Below are 13,165 nucleotides of genomic sequence, written 5' to 3' on the forward strand. Positions count from 1 at the left end.
AATGAGCTGACAGGCGGCGTACTTTGACGAGCAGATCTGGCAACTCTGGGTACGATTTAAGAAACCGCTGAACGACGAGGTTAAGCACATGAGCCAGGCATGGTACGTGTGTGATCTCGCCTCGCCTCAGAGCCGCCACCAGGTTACGGCCATTGTCACACACGACCATGCCTGGATGTGGGTTCAGCGGTCTCAGCCACAGATCTGCCTGCTCTTTCACAGCTGTCCACAACTCACAAGCAGTGTGAGGTTTCTCACCTAAGCTTATGAGTTTCAGCACAGCCTGTTGCCGCTTGGCGGAGGCAGTACTGCAGTGCTTCCAGCTTGTAACTGATGTGGTGATATCTGAGATGGAGGCTGAACATGAGGAGGAGGAGGAGGAGGATAATGCGCAGGAGCTGTACACTGTGGGGGCAATTCTGACTGACATAGGGCCCGCAATCCTCGGTGTGGGGAGGATGTGTTCCGTCCCAAGGACCGACTGGGTCCCGGCTTCCACTATGTTTACCCAGTGTGCCGTCAGGGAGATGTACCGTCCCTGGCCACAAACACTTTTCCATGTGTCCGTTGTCAGGTGGACTCTCCCAGTAACTGCGTTGTTGAGGGCACGGCAGATGTTTTGGGACACGTGCTTGTGTAGTGCGGGGATGGCACACTGGGCAAAATAGTGTCAGCTGGGGACCGAGTACCGAGGGACGGCCACCGCCATAAGGTTGCGGAAGGATTCCGTCTCCACCAGCCTAAAAGGCAGCATTTCCAACGCAAGCAGTCGTGAAATGTGCGAATTTAGGACTGTGGCCTGTGGGGTGTTAGCTGCGAATTTCCGCTTTCGTTCAAAGGTCTGGGATATGGACAATTGAACGCTTCGGTGGGACGTGGACGTTGATGCTGTTTCTTAAGAAACTGCCATAACAAGTGAAGACTGAGAGGAGGGGGCATCTTTGCATGCAGTATGGACAGGGGATTGCCTTGCACACACAACAGGGGGTTCTATTGCACGCACAACAGCGTAAGAAGCAGTGGTGACACCCGCTGACACTGGTCGTGGACCCTGGGGTTCGCCCCACAAAGTCGGGTGCTTTGCTGCCATGTGCCTGATCATGCTGGTGGTGGTCAGGCTGGTAGTTTTGTCACCCCTGCTGATGCTGGCATGGCTGGTGGTACAAATGGCCTTTTTGGGGTTATCAGCTGAGTCTTTAAAAAAATTCCAGACTCTGGAAGACCTACAGGTTGTACTGGCAACGTCCCTCGTGTTGGTGCTACGGGGAACTGTTGCCTGCCTCCTGTGTGCGGCCACCACACTGCTTCTTCCTGCCTGTTGGGGTTCTCTGCCTCCCTCACCCTGTGTGCTGCAGGCCTCGCTCTGCATGTCCTCCTGCCACGTTGGGTCAGTTACTAGATCATCCACCACCTCCTCCTCTTCCATTTGTGCACCACGATTTTCCTCCTCCCTTCCTGGCAATTGTGTCTCGTCATCGTCCACCTCTTGTGACAAATTGCCAGCGTCGACTTCCTGTGGCCGTGGCTGTTCAAATATTTGGGCATCGCTACATGGGATCTCCTCTTCCACCACTTTAAGCGGAGCAGGCGAGGGGCACAAATCTGGAAATGGACCAGTGAACAGCTCTTTAGAGTGTCCAAGTGTGGGATCAGTTGCTGTCCGACGACACTCGGCATGGTGGGAGGAAGGAGCATCAGGGTGAGGAGGAGTATGCGGTCGAGACTCACGGCTACTAAGATTTGACCGTGTGGAAGACAGACTGGAGGTGGTGGTGCCCAGGTAACTGGAAGTATTACATGCTATCCAATTAATAACCTGTTCACACTGATCAGTTCGCAATACTGGTGTTGTTCTGTGCTTCCCTAGTAATTCAGTCAAGAAGTGGGAGCGAGAAGATGTGGCTGTTGGTTGTGGCACATTTTCACCTTGGCCACGGCCCCGTCCTCTGCACGCACCATCACCAGAACGTCCAGTTCCATGTCCATTGCCACGCGCCTTGCCCATTGTAAAGGAAGTAAAATAGCTTACACTCGCACTATCAATGGAAAAAGGGTAATAAAAAGTAGATTAGAACCGTGGAAGAGGAAAACCACAGTTCTATTTCTCTGGCCTACACCCGACTCTTTTAAACAATCTGAACAATCAGGGAGAAACTATTATTGTTTTTCTTTATGGAAAAAATAACAAAAGCTGGATAATAGAGACTTTTTACCGTGGAACAGAAAAACCACAGTTATAATTTACTGGTGTATACCAGACTTTTTTAAATATATATATTTGCGGCTGAACAGTGAGCGACACACTCAAACTGTTTTTTTTAAGATACAAATGGCCCAAAAGTGGATAATACAGAGGTTTGAACCGTGGAACTGCAAAACCACACTTCTGTTTCTCTGGCCTACACCAGACTATTTTCAACAGATATATTTGTGTCTGAAAAATCAGGGAGACGCTATTAGTTTTTTTTTACGGCAAAAAATGCCAAAAGCAGGATAATAGAGATTTTTTACCGTGGAACAGCAAAACCACAGTTATAATTTACTGGTGTATACCAGACTTTTTTAAATATATATATTTGCGGCTGAACAGTGAGCGACACACTCAAACTGTTTTTTTTTTAGATACAAATGGCCCAAAAGTGGATAATACAGAGGTTTGAACCGTGGAACTGCAAAACCACACTTCTGTTTTTCTGGCCTACACCAGACTATTTTCAACAGATATATTTATGTCTGAACTGTCACAACACCAAAAGGTTAATAAGACGGGTATTTGTACAGTGTGAAGGAGGAAAAAAAAAAGAGGATTTAGATGAAAAAAAAAAGGATTTTTCCTGGCCCCCGAGACCTGGAGCTAAGTCCAGCAATTTCAGCAACAGGAGCACACAGGACTGTAATGCAGCGTTTGCTGGTATAACCACTGCGTCTCCTATACAGCCTGCCTGCCTGATATCTGGGATGTATATTAGTCCTAAGAAGGACTGTTTGTTTGATCTGGCAGCCTTTACAGACCCTACACTAACTATTTCACAGTATATATCTCTCCCTAAATCAGCAGCGCTGTCCCTACACTGTCTGATCCCAGCCGTCTGTGGCCAAGATGGCAGCGCCCGGTTTTAAATACTCGAGGTGACGCTGTGCGGCCAGTCAATCAATGTAATGCTCACAACCAACACGGCTGCGGCATTACAGTGACTGGCATGCAATCCCTGCATGTTCATTGGCTCTGTAAAGAGCGCCAAACATGCAGGGCGGAGACCCGAGCTCCCGCCCGAGTAACCCGGAAATGCTCGGTGCTCGCCGAACATCCCGAGTAGCGTGATGCTCGGGCGAGTACCGAGCAGTGTCGAGCATGTTCGCTCAACACTAATAGCGACCTTAGGTGAAGATATTACCTTCCACCTGAGGGATTTCTACAAAAGCACTGAAACTTCCATGGAATATAATGTGTGACAGGAATGTAAGGACCCCTGTACTCAGGGCTTCAGCAAGAGACTGCTTGTGCTTGGGGTGAGATGAGTCTCCTGAATGCACACCACCTGGGGGTTATATTTATGGAGGAAAGAAAAGGCTTGAATCCTTTTCTTGGGAGTTCCCAAGCCCCTTACGTTCCACGATAAGAAACGTATGTTAGCCATTATAAAACAACTGAAAGGAGTACTAGTCGATGCGTCTCCTTTTGAAGGAAGTAGGGATTTCAGGCCAGGGATCCGCTTTGCCCAGGTACATGATGTTTAACCATTTCAAAATAGTAATAGAAAATAATTCAGAACAGTGTATGGAGAGCAATCATCAATGCAAGAGACCTATACAATATCAAGCTCAACTGGAGCCGTAGAACAAAGTAGTTGAAACTAAACTCATGAATTGCAGCCATTCAGTAACAAAGTGTGCCATGTTTTTGGCACAAACATTAGAGGAGTCCATATGGTTGCATCGAAGTCATCACCACAGGGACTGTATATCCTGCTAGTCAGAGTAAATGGGTTGGGGAGAACTCAAATTCAAGCAAATACATCTGAATTACTTTAAAAAAAAAACAAAACAAGGAAAAACAGAAAATGTAGTTATCTTTACCGGATTCTAGCACTTCACCTTCCGTCTCTTGGTCAGCCAGTCATCAGCCTCGGTAGGGGTGTTAAAGAAATGGGTCCGGCCTCAGTCAACCACTTGTAACCGAGCCAGGTATGCCACAGAATATGGTATCTAGAGGTCTTGCAGGCGATGTTTGATATTGATGGATGTGGCTCTCAGCTCCTGTAATTCAGCAGAAAAGTCCTGGAAGATCGAAACTATGACATTGTCAAACCGGATTTCTTCTTTACTTCTAGCTATGCGTAGTGCTGTCTCTCAGTCCTGGCAATTTAGGAGTCTGGCCAAGAGTGAACTGGAGGGTGCCACCAGAGGGGGGCGGGGGATTGGCGGGCACCCTATGAGCACATTCCACAGCAAAGGCCAAGAAGAGGGGTGCATCAGGAAATAATTTCTTGAGCCATTTCTCAAGAAATTTGTCTCGTCGCTTTCCCTTTGCTACTTTATTTGTTAGTTATATATGGAGATGGCTACTCTTAGTAAGCACCTGTACACACCTGTTTTCTGTTTGGAAATTATGGTCAGTCTTTTGATATTTGTATACATAGGCTCTCTGACTGAGTACTCCACTTATCAGCATCTGGCGGTTTTAATCAAAGCAGGATCCCACCTTCCTATATATATGCAGGCTTTAGCCTAGGAGAGGATTCACATTAGGTTAGGTTCCAGCAGAGAGAATCGCCTTATTGTGGCTTCAGGGTACACGTGAATTGCCCAATTTATGCGCTAAGTATTCTCAATTTTTCCTATTTTCTAGAGCAGTCTTGCAATTCATATTTCATGTTTGCATGCTATGGCACTACAGAGTGCTAGTTTATTTGTTAGGCAAATTCTTTCAGTCTCTCAGTAGCAGAATTTCTGGTTGGACTCATCATGTCAGGGGTGAGCAGCCCATGAAATTTGTTGCGCTTAGGAAAAATGATGCATAGAAATCCAGTTCCCAGCAAGATAGAGAATCATGGAAATTTAGGAACGACAACACACTAAGAAGTTACCAAGACATAGGGTTGTCAGGGATGACGTAGCCACACCTCTTATGACGGGAATTAGTTTATTACAAAAATCTATAGAGAAAAAGTGCTCCAAATGGGTGAGTTCAAGTTTTGCAGTATTGGGTTCAAGCAGTGAAAGGATAGATGGTCAGAGTAGGTGGGGTGGGGGATGACCAGCAGTATATGCCCACCTCAATACTATGCAGTCAACTGGAGCACGTTACTTGTTCAGAATCATCAGTAGCCAGGTACTAGATGATGGCAGGACCAATTACAGGGTTAATTCAAGTCCCAGGCAGATGCTTGTGCTTTACAGTGAACTGTGAGTGTAGGACTGCAGGTATCTAGGCAGCCCAGAGACTGAGCAGGGAGAAGGAGAGGCAGTTGCCCCAGCACCTAGCAATGTCACTGATTCTATCTCATCCATAGAGTTTTCTGCCTTTATCTTATCTTCTGGGTCCCCGGTATGAAGGCAGACTTCAGCAAAGTGCTTCATGGGTCTGTGAGTTCTCAGGGTCTGTATGGCTGAGCACTCGGGAACAATACGATGCTGGTAGAATGAGGCCTTGACGTCATGTGTCCCCTCAATCCAAGCAGGTCTTACCAGCAAAGGCTCTTTCAGGCTCAGGAAACAGTCCAGAAGGGATAGGTACCGGTCCCTTCATAGTGGGAAAGATTTTTAACAGGATTATAAGGATATAGCTTGAATTCCAGCAGGAACTCCTGTAACTTGCTTCTTTCTCCCTCGGCTGGCTGGCAGGCCCTGCCCCCCCCCCACCCCTTAAAATATTTTTACTTTGCAGCTTCTGTTCTACACCACGCCTCCTGAGGAAGCCATATATGCGAAACGCGCATTGGGGACCTGGCTGGTGTGCTGCCCGGATACAACTAATGGGTACTTACCCTTTATACATTTTTTAAATGGAGTCTCTATATTTACCAGTGTAACTACTATTAGTGGGACTTTTTACATGTGTCTTTACTCTGTATTAGGCATAGAACCTCTGATATTTGGATAAACAATATAGCTTTATAATATGCTGGTATAGCATTTAATACATTATTGCTATATATGTAAAATACTATTGTGATTCTGTGTGACGTGTAGTTACTTGACTACTGTCTCTTTATATCCTTATATATATGACACCATTTTTTTTTGCCTGTTCCAAGCAATATTTTCAGCCTAATTCTAGGATCTTTTCACTGAATTAGCAAATGTTCTCAAGTAGCTCTTGACAAGTATGTTAAACTGGAATATTTTTGCAATTTATTTTCTACACCTGCTTAAAACTTTTGCACAGTTCTGTGGCATCGCGATGACTCAGTGGTTTGCACTGTTGCATTACAGCGCTTGGTCCTGAGTTTAAATCCCACCAATGTTATTGTGGGTTTCCTCCGGGTTCTTTGGTTTCCTCCAACACATACTGATAGGGAATCTAGATTGTGAGCCCCATTGGGGACAGGGATGATGATGATGTCTGTAAAGTGCTGTGGACTATGATGGCGCTATATAACTAAGGATAATAAATACATACGCATGTACACTCTCTCCACTCTGGATGGACTGATGTCTCTTGACTTCTGCTTCTCATAACATGCAGGATCACAACCTGAAAGGGGAAAAAAACTGCACCAGCAATACCCCTCCTCTAATTCCTTTTATTATATGCAGGAAAAGAAACATATTTTTGATCATCTGAAGTAAATTAAGGAAAGGGGAACTAATGACCGCTCAATGGTCAGAAAGATGCCTGGCTTCTTTACTGTAGTGAATAAAACCTTTCCTTTGTCCATATGTATTATTGATTTACGCAAAGAAATGTCTAATATTAGGCATGCCTTACATTTCAAAAGCAATAAATCTGTATACAAGATTTCATAATATTCTTTATTGGTAAGCTAATATGTTCTATTTTTCATGTAATATTTGTACTGTAATATGAACAGATTAATGAGCAAACTGTTTAATTAAAGCAAATGTTTAAAGAGCAACTTTTCTTGGTTCACTAGCCGTGCTAGTCGCGACTGGTATGAAATACACTGATCTGCTTTTCACATAGCAGAGTTGCCTAGTTGTGATGAAATTTATCCTGAAATATCTCTTTTGTTAGTGGTGGTCATACAATATTCAGATAAGTGTACAAAATGTGTCACCAATGCAAAAAAAAAAAAATTGCCCAAAGGTATCAAATGTAATAAAATGACAAAAGAATCCCTTGCCGTACCCACGTCAGTGCTCCTCTCCGAACTCTATTTGCATTTCTGCATCAGACACGTCATTGCTCTGTTGTGCATCATTGACAATCCATTTCTTTTTCTTCCGACTTAATTTTGTTGAAAATGTATTTTTATATAGTGACGTGCTTGAATACCGTTGTCTCATTAATATTCTTCTGTTATCAAATATAGATTTACTAAGTGATACGAAGCAGACTTGTGTGAAATGTTGCAACTAAAATGACGCTCGCGGTTTGTTTTATAAACATTTTGCACCTTCCTTGCCAGATTGAAAAAAAAGTGTCTAGAAAGCGAGACATGGCTAAGTGGCTTTGTAAAATGCTATTTTTTGACACCAGATATGAGATGAAGTGCCTATAGCCATGTACCGTATTTTACTATGCAGCACGTGCCATTCTGGTAAATTTATTAAAGATTGCTCCTGTACTTTTATCCTGTCTGACTGTAATAAGAAAACTACTTCAGTGTATTCAAGTATAATAACAGAAAGCATCATCAGGTAACTAACTTGTATGAAAAGATGATTCAGTTTCTACTGTTTCTTTTTTTTTTGCAATTTTGAATATTTTTTTGCATTTCAATCTGAAATTTGTTCTCACGATGGTCACTCGTGTTTGTAACCAGTTGTGAAATTACACATTCAAAACCTGTCCCACATAGTAACAAATACAATCTTCTCCACAAATCTGAATTGAGAATAAGTGACTTTGAGGGGCCTGTATGATATAAAATGGCCAAAAGTGACACCATTTTAAAAACTGCACCCCCTCAAAGTGCTCAAAACCACATTCAAGAAGTTTATTAACTTTAGGTGCTTAACAGGAAATAAATAGTGACGAGCGAGCGTGCTCGGTACTCGCCCGAGCATCTCACTGCTCGAGATGCTCGACGAGTAATTACTTGTTGCTCGGGCGGGAGCTTAAGTCCCCGCCTCACATGTTTGGCTCTGTTTAGACAGCAAATAAACATGCAGGGATTTCCTGACAATCACTGAAATGCCGCAGCCATGTTGGTTGTAACATTACAGTGATTGGCTGGCCACATAGCGTCATCGGGTCTATATAAGACCCTATGCTTGTCACAGTCTACCTTTAAGACAGGCAGAGTAGGGAGAGGTGCTCCTGAGCTAGGGAGAGTATTGGCAGTTTATTTAGTTAGGTAATAGGTATTCCAGAGCAATATATATACATCTCAACTAACAATCCTTCTAAGGACTAATCCAGATGCATATCAATCCTGGTGATAGCAGCAGTTAGGCAGGCAGAGTTTGTAGAGAGTGTATAGAGCAGAATAGGGTCTATTGTATGTTCTGTCTGCTGCTGTTACTGATATCCATAGCCCTAGATATCAGGGCTAATATTCTTTTTGCTCTTAATCCTGATTATTTGCTTGAAAAGCAATATAATACACCATTTTTACTGCTCCATTTGCTTGTTAGCAGCATACAGCCAGATTTGTTTGTTTTTAATAGCATTGCTGTATTGTGGAAGCAGAGAAACTTGTCCATCATCTCAGGTGATCCGATATTACTGCGGTAATAATCGTGACATTTTTGGGAGCATGCCAAATCTTATGCTCCATTTAAAGTCTGTCAGTTGTGTGTTGTTCACTTCAAACCTATTCACACTTGGTCGCTGACCAATACCATACTACAAGGCCACTGCCTAAAACCGTGGCCATCAGACGTCATGTGATATTACTGCGGTAATAATCCTGACATTTTTGGGAGCGTGCCAAACATTATACTCCATTTAATCCTCCTTCCTCCCATCATGCCGAGTGTCTGGAGACAAGTGATTCCCCCACACTTGGACACTCCGAAGATCTGTTCACTTTTCCATTTATAGATTCGGGCCTCTCGCCCGGCCCGCATCAAGCAGGGCAAGAGGAGATCGCATGTAGCGATGCCCAAATATTTGAGCAGCCGCGGTCACATGAAGGCAAACGTAGGAAAGTGCTATTACTGTCGCAAGAGGTGGATAATGATGATGAGACACAATTGCCAGCAAGTCAAGAGGAGGCCTAGGGTGCGTACGTGGAAGACCAGGTGGTGGACAATGAAGTCACTGACCCAACCTGACAAGGTGACATGCATAGCAAGGACAGCAGCACAGAGGGGGAGGGAGGCGTAGCATCACAACAGCCAGGAACAAGCAGTCGGGTGGCCAAAGTCACAAGGCGGGCAACTGTTCCCCAGAACACCAACACGAGGGAAGTTGCCAGTCCAACTGTTAGGTCTTACCAAGTCTGGCTTTTTTTTTAAAGACTGTCAAGTTAACCCCAAAAAGGCCATTTGCAACATCTGCCATGCCAGCATCAGCAGGGGCAGCAAAACTACCAGCCTGACAACCATCAGCATGCTCAGGCACATGACAGCAAAGCACCCGAGTAGTTGGGCCGAATGCCAGGGTCCAGAAAAGGTGTCTGTGGGTGACACCACGGCCTGTTCCACTGTTGTGCGTGCATGCCAATCCCCTGTCCATGGCACAGGCGAAGATGCTTCCCTCCCTGCACCTGTTGTTGCACACTTGCAACCACCACCATCAGCAACCACTTCCATGTCCTTGTCCCAGCGCAGTGTTCAGTTGTCCCTACCCCAATACTTTGAACCCAAGTGCAAATACGCAACCAACCACTCACAGTCCACAGCACTAAACTGCCACATTTCTTGAATGCTTGCACTTGAAATGTTGCCTTTTAGGCTCGTGGAGACGGAATCTTTCCGCAACCTCATGGCGGCGGCCGTCCCTCAGTACTCGGTCCCCAGCCGCCACTATTTCTCCTGATGTGCCGTCCCCACCTTACACAAGCCACAGGTCCCAGAACATTAGCCGTGCCCTCACCAACGCAGTTACTGGGAAAGTCCACCTAACCATAGACACGTGGACAAGTGCTTGTGGCCAGGGTCGTACATCTCACTAATGGCACACTTGGTTAATATAGCAGAAGCCGGGACCCAGTCGGACCCTGGGATGGAATACGTCCTCCCGACGCCGAGGATTGCGGGCCCTGGGAAATCAGGGTTTCCCCCACATTCTACAGCTCCTGCACCTCCTCCTCTTCAGCGTCTATCTCCGAAATGGCCACATCAGACGGAAGCTAGAAGCACTGCAGTACTGCCTTGACCAAGCCGCAGCAGGCTGTACTGAAGATAATATGCTTAGGTGACAAAGCGCACACCGCTGCAGAGTTGTTGACAGCTGTAACAGAGCAGGCAGATCTATGTCTGTCACTGCTGAACCTACATCCAGGCATGGTCATGTGTTACAATGGCCGGAACCTTGTGGCAGCTCTGAAGCTTGGCAAACTCACACACGTATCATGCCTGGCACATGTGCTCAACCTAGTGGTTCAGTGGTTTCTCAAAACCTACCCGGATCTGCCTGAGCTGCTTGTGAAAGTACGCCGATTGTGTGCCCATTTCATAAAGTCACCTACAGCTTCCGCGTCCCTCGCCGTGCTTCAGTATCGTTTGCAGCTTCCAGCTCACCGACTGGTGTGCGATGTCACCACTCGTTGGAACTCAACGTTGCATATGTTGGGAAGGATTTGTGAGCAGCAGAGGGCAGTTGTTGAGCACCAGCTTCAACACGCTGATCGGTATTCAGGTTAGCCTCCGCACATAAGAGCTGAAGAGTGGTGTAACGATACAGCTTAAAATTGTAATTAGCCAGACGATTAGATTTGTTAACTCAAGAGAAATACACTATTATCTTTGTGTTTCTGTTGACTTGTAACTGTATGTGTAATTCTGTGGCTGGGGAATGACAGACCAGTATTTGTATAACCATGATTGTTATCTCCTTTTGGATTTGGAAACAATGAATGTTTTCTAACTATGTTGATTAAGCTTTGTGTGGACTCTGTGGCTTGTTGAATCACAAGACAGGAGGACAAACTATGCAAATTCATTTAATGCTCAAACAATGAGACATGAGGCTGCCCTTTCCCCCAAACCTGTAATGTGTACTTGAACGGAGAACTGTGACTATTTTAAGGGACATGTGCCTCTGTAGCAGTCAGACTTAAAACAGATTTGAAAGAGACTTTACAAGCAGAATCAAGAAGCATCACAAAGACTTTACAAGGAGAATGAGAAACATCCTTCAGGAAAGTAGATGGATAGCATTGTGGCTCCATCCAAAGAGACACAGATTTGGATTCTACATGATTCTGGTCTAAGGGTATCGGCACTGACTGGAAAGATACGGATCTGCTCCATTAACCATTAGAGAGCCCATGGATACATTTTGGGAGACCAGGTTGGGACGATGAAGTCACCTGGTCCCACGGATATGTTGTTTGGGGTTGCCAGGAGGGACCCACTGGTCACCTGGAACCCATGAAGCCAAATTGGGACCCGCTTGTCATCTGGCCCCATGGAAACTCTCAGAGAGGCCAGGGTGAGACCCTCAGGTCTCCTGGCCTTGTACCTCAATAGACTGCTTGCTTCCTAAGCTTGCCGCTACCACCTCTCTGTGGGGGCCCACAAGAAGCGGGGGGCCACTGGTTGAGGTAGTTGGCCCTGGAAGTCCCAAAGTTGCAGCTGTTCTATCCCAGGCAGGTGGAGCGGAAGGGTGAGACTGTGTAATGTTGTACCAACTTGGGTATTTTGCTGGGACTGTTCTATTTGTTTATTGTCCGCTTTGTGGGTCAATAAAGTATTGCCACACTGTTTTACCCTCACCCTGTGTTGTCTGAGTAGTATTAAGCCCATGGAAGACCACAGGTCTTCACATTTTGGTGGCAGCGGTGGGATACTACTCAGTCCAGCAGATCTGGGGGGAGCTGCAAGGGGACTGGTGTTAGCACACACCGTCCAAAGGGCTCCACAACCAGGGAGGCATATAGACAGACCCAGCAGACCATAGGTGAGCCATACACAGTGGGTTTCGGATGCTACCATGTCCAACCCACCAACCTGGCCTTGGGAGAAGGACCAGAGAGAATATACAGCAGCAACAAGAAACAGCAACTACAGGAGCTGTGCCAGCTTCAACGGATTGAATACCAGGCCACCGACACTCAACGGATTTAATTAGGGAACCACAGGATGCAGAGGATGGCATGTGTGGACACAATGGATACCAGTCTGTTTTCTTCAATTACGTGTGGAGTTTATTCGCAAAAAAGGCATGGAATATGCTCTGAGGAAACTGGATGATGCAAACTTTTGTTCTCATGAAGGTGAAACCTATTACATTCGTGTCTGTGTGTTATGCACATGCCCGGGCTAAGCGGCGTGTGCGTGTGATTGGTAGTGATTCCACTGGACCGTGCCGGAGAGTGAATGCCTGGAGGGGCGTGACTAAGTATTCACCCGATCCGACCAGGGTCGCACGACGGCATACGACGCCAGTGCACCAAGGAGGAACCGAGCAGAGGGACCAGGTGCTACTCCAGGACAGACCCCGGACACGGCTGTTGACCCACACAGGGAAATACAGGAACAGGCTGGTAGGCTGGCACACAGACTGGAGGGTATAGGCAGGCACGACTGGTATGCAGGCAGGCGGGTATGCAGGCAGGGGGGTAAAGGCAAGCACAGCTAGAGTGCAGACAGGGAGGCACTAGCAGGTAGGAACACAGGCGGGATAGGACCCAGTACACACCGGGACTCAGGAACAATACAGGCAGAGGGTTACAGGCAAGCACAGCTAGAGTGCAGACAAGGCTGAGCAGGGAGGACAGGGCTCTGTTCACACGGAACAGACAGGAAGGGAAAGACAGAGCCAGATACTCACACAGTACTTGCAGAGACAACAAGCAGGAGTTAGGTACGAGTTCAGACTCTGCAGAAAAAGGAAGGGAACGGACATAGAGGCAAAACAGGTAAAGGA

This window comes from Phyllobates terribilis, unplaced genomic scaffold, assembly GCF_046119375.1.
Source record: "Phyllobates terribilis strain yellow unplaced genomic scaffold, ASM4611937v1 Scaffold_2__4_contigs__length_985480577, whole genome shotgun sequence".
Lineage (NCBI taxonomy): Eukaryota > Metazoa > Chordata > Amphibia > Anura > Dendrobatidae > Phyllobates > Phyllobates terribilis.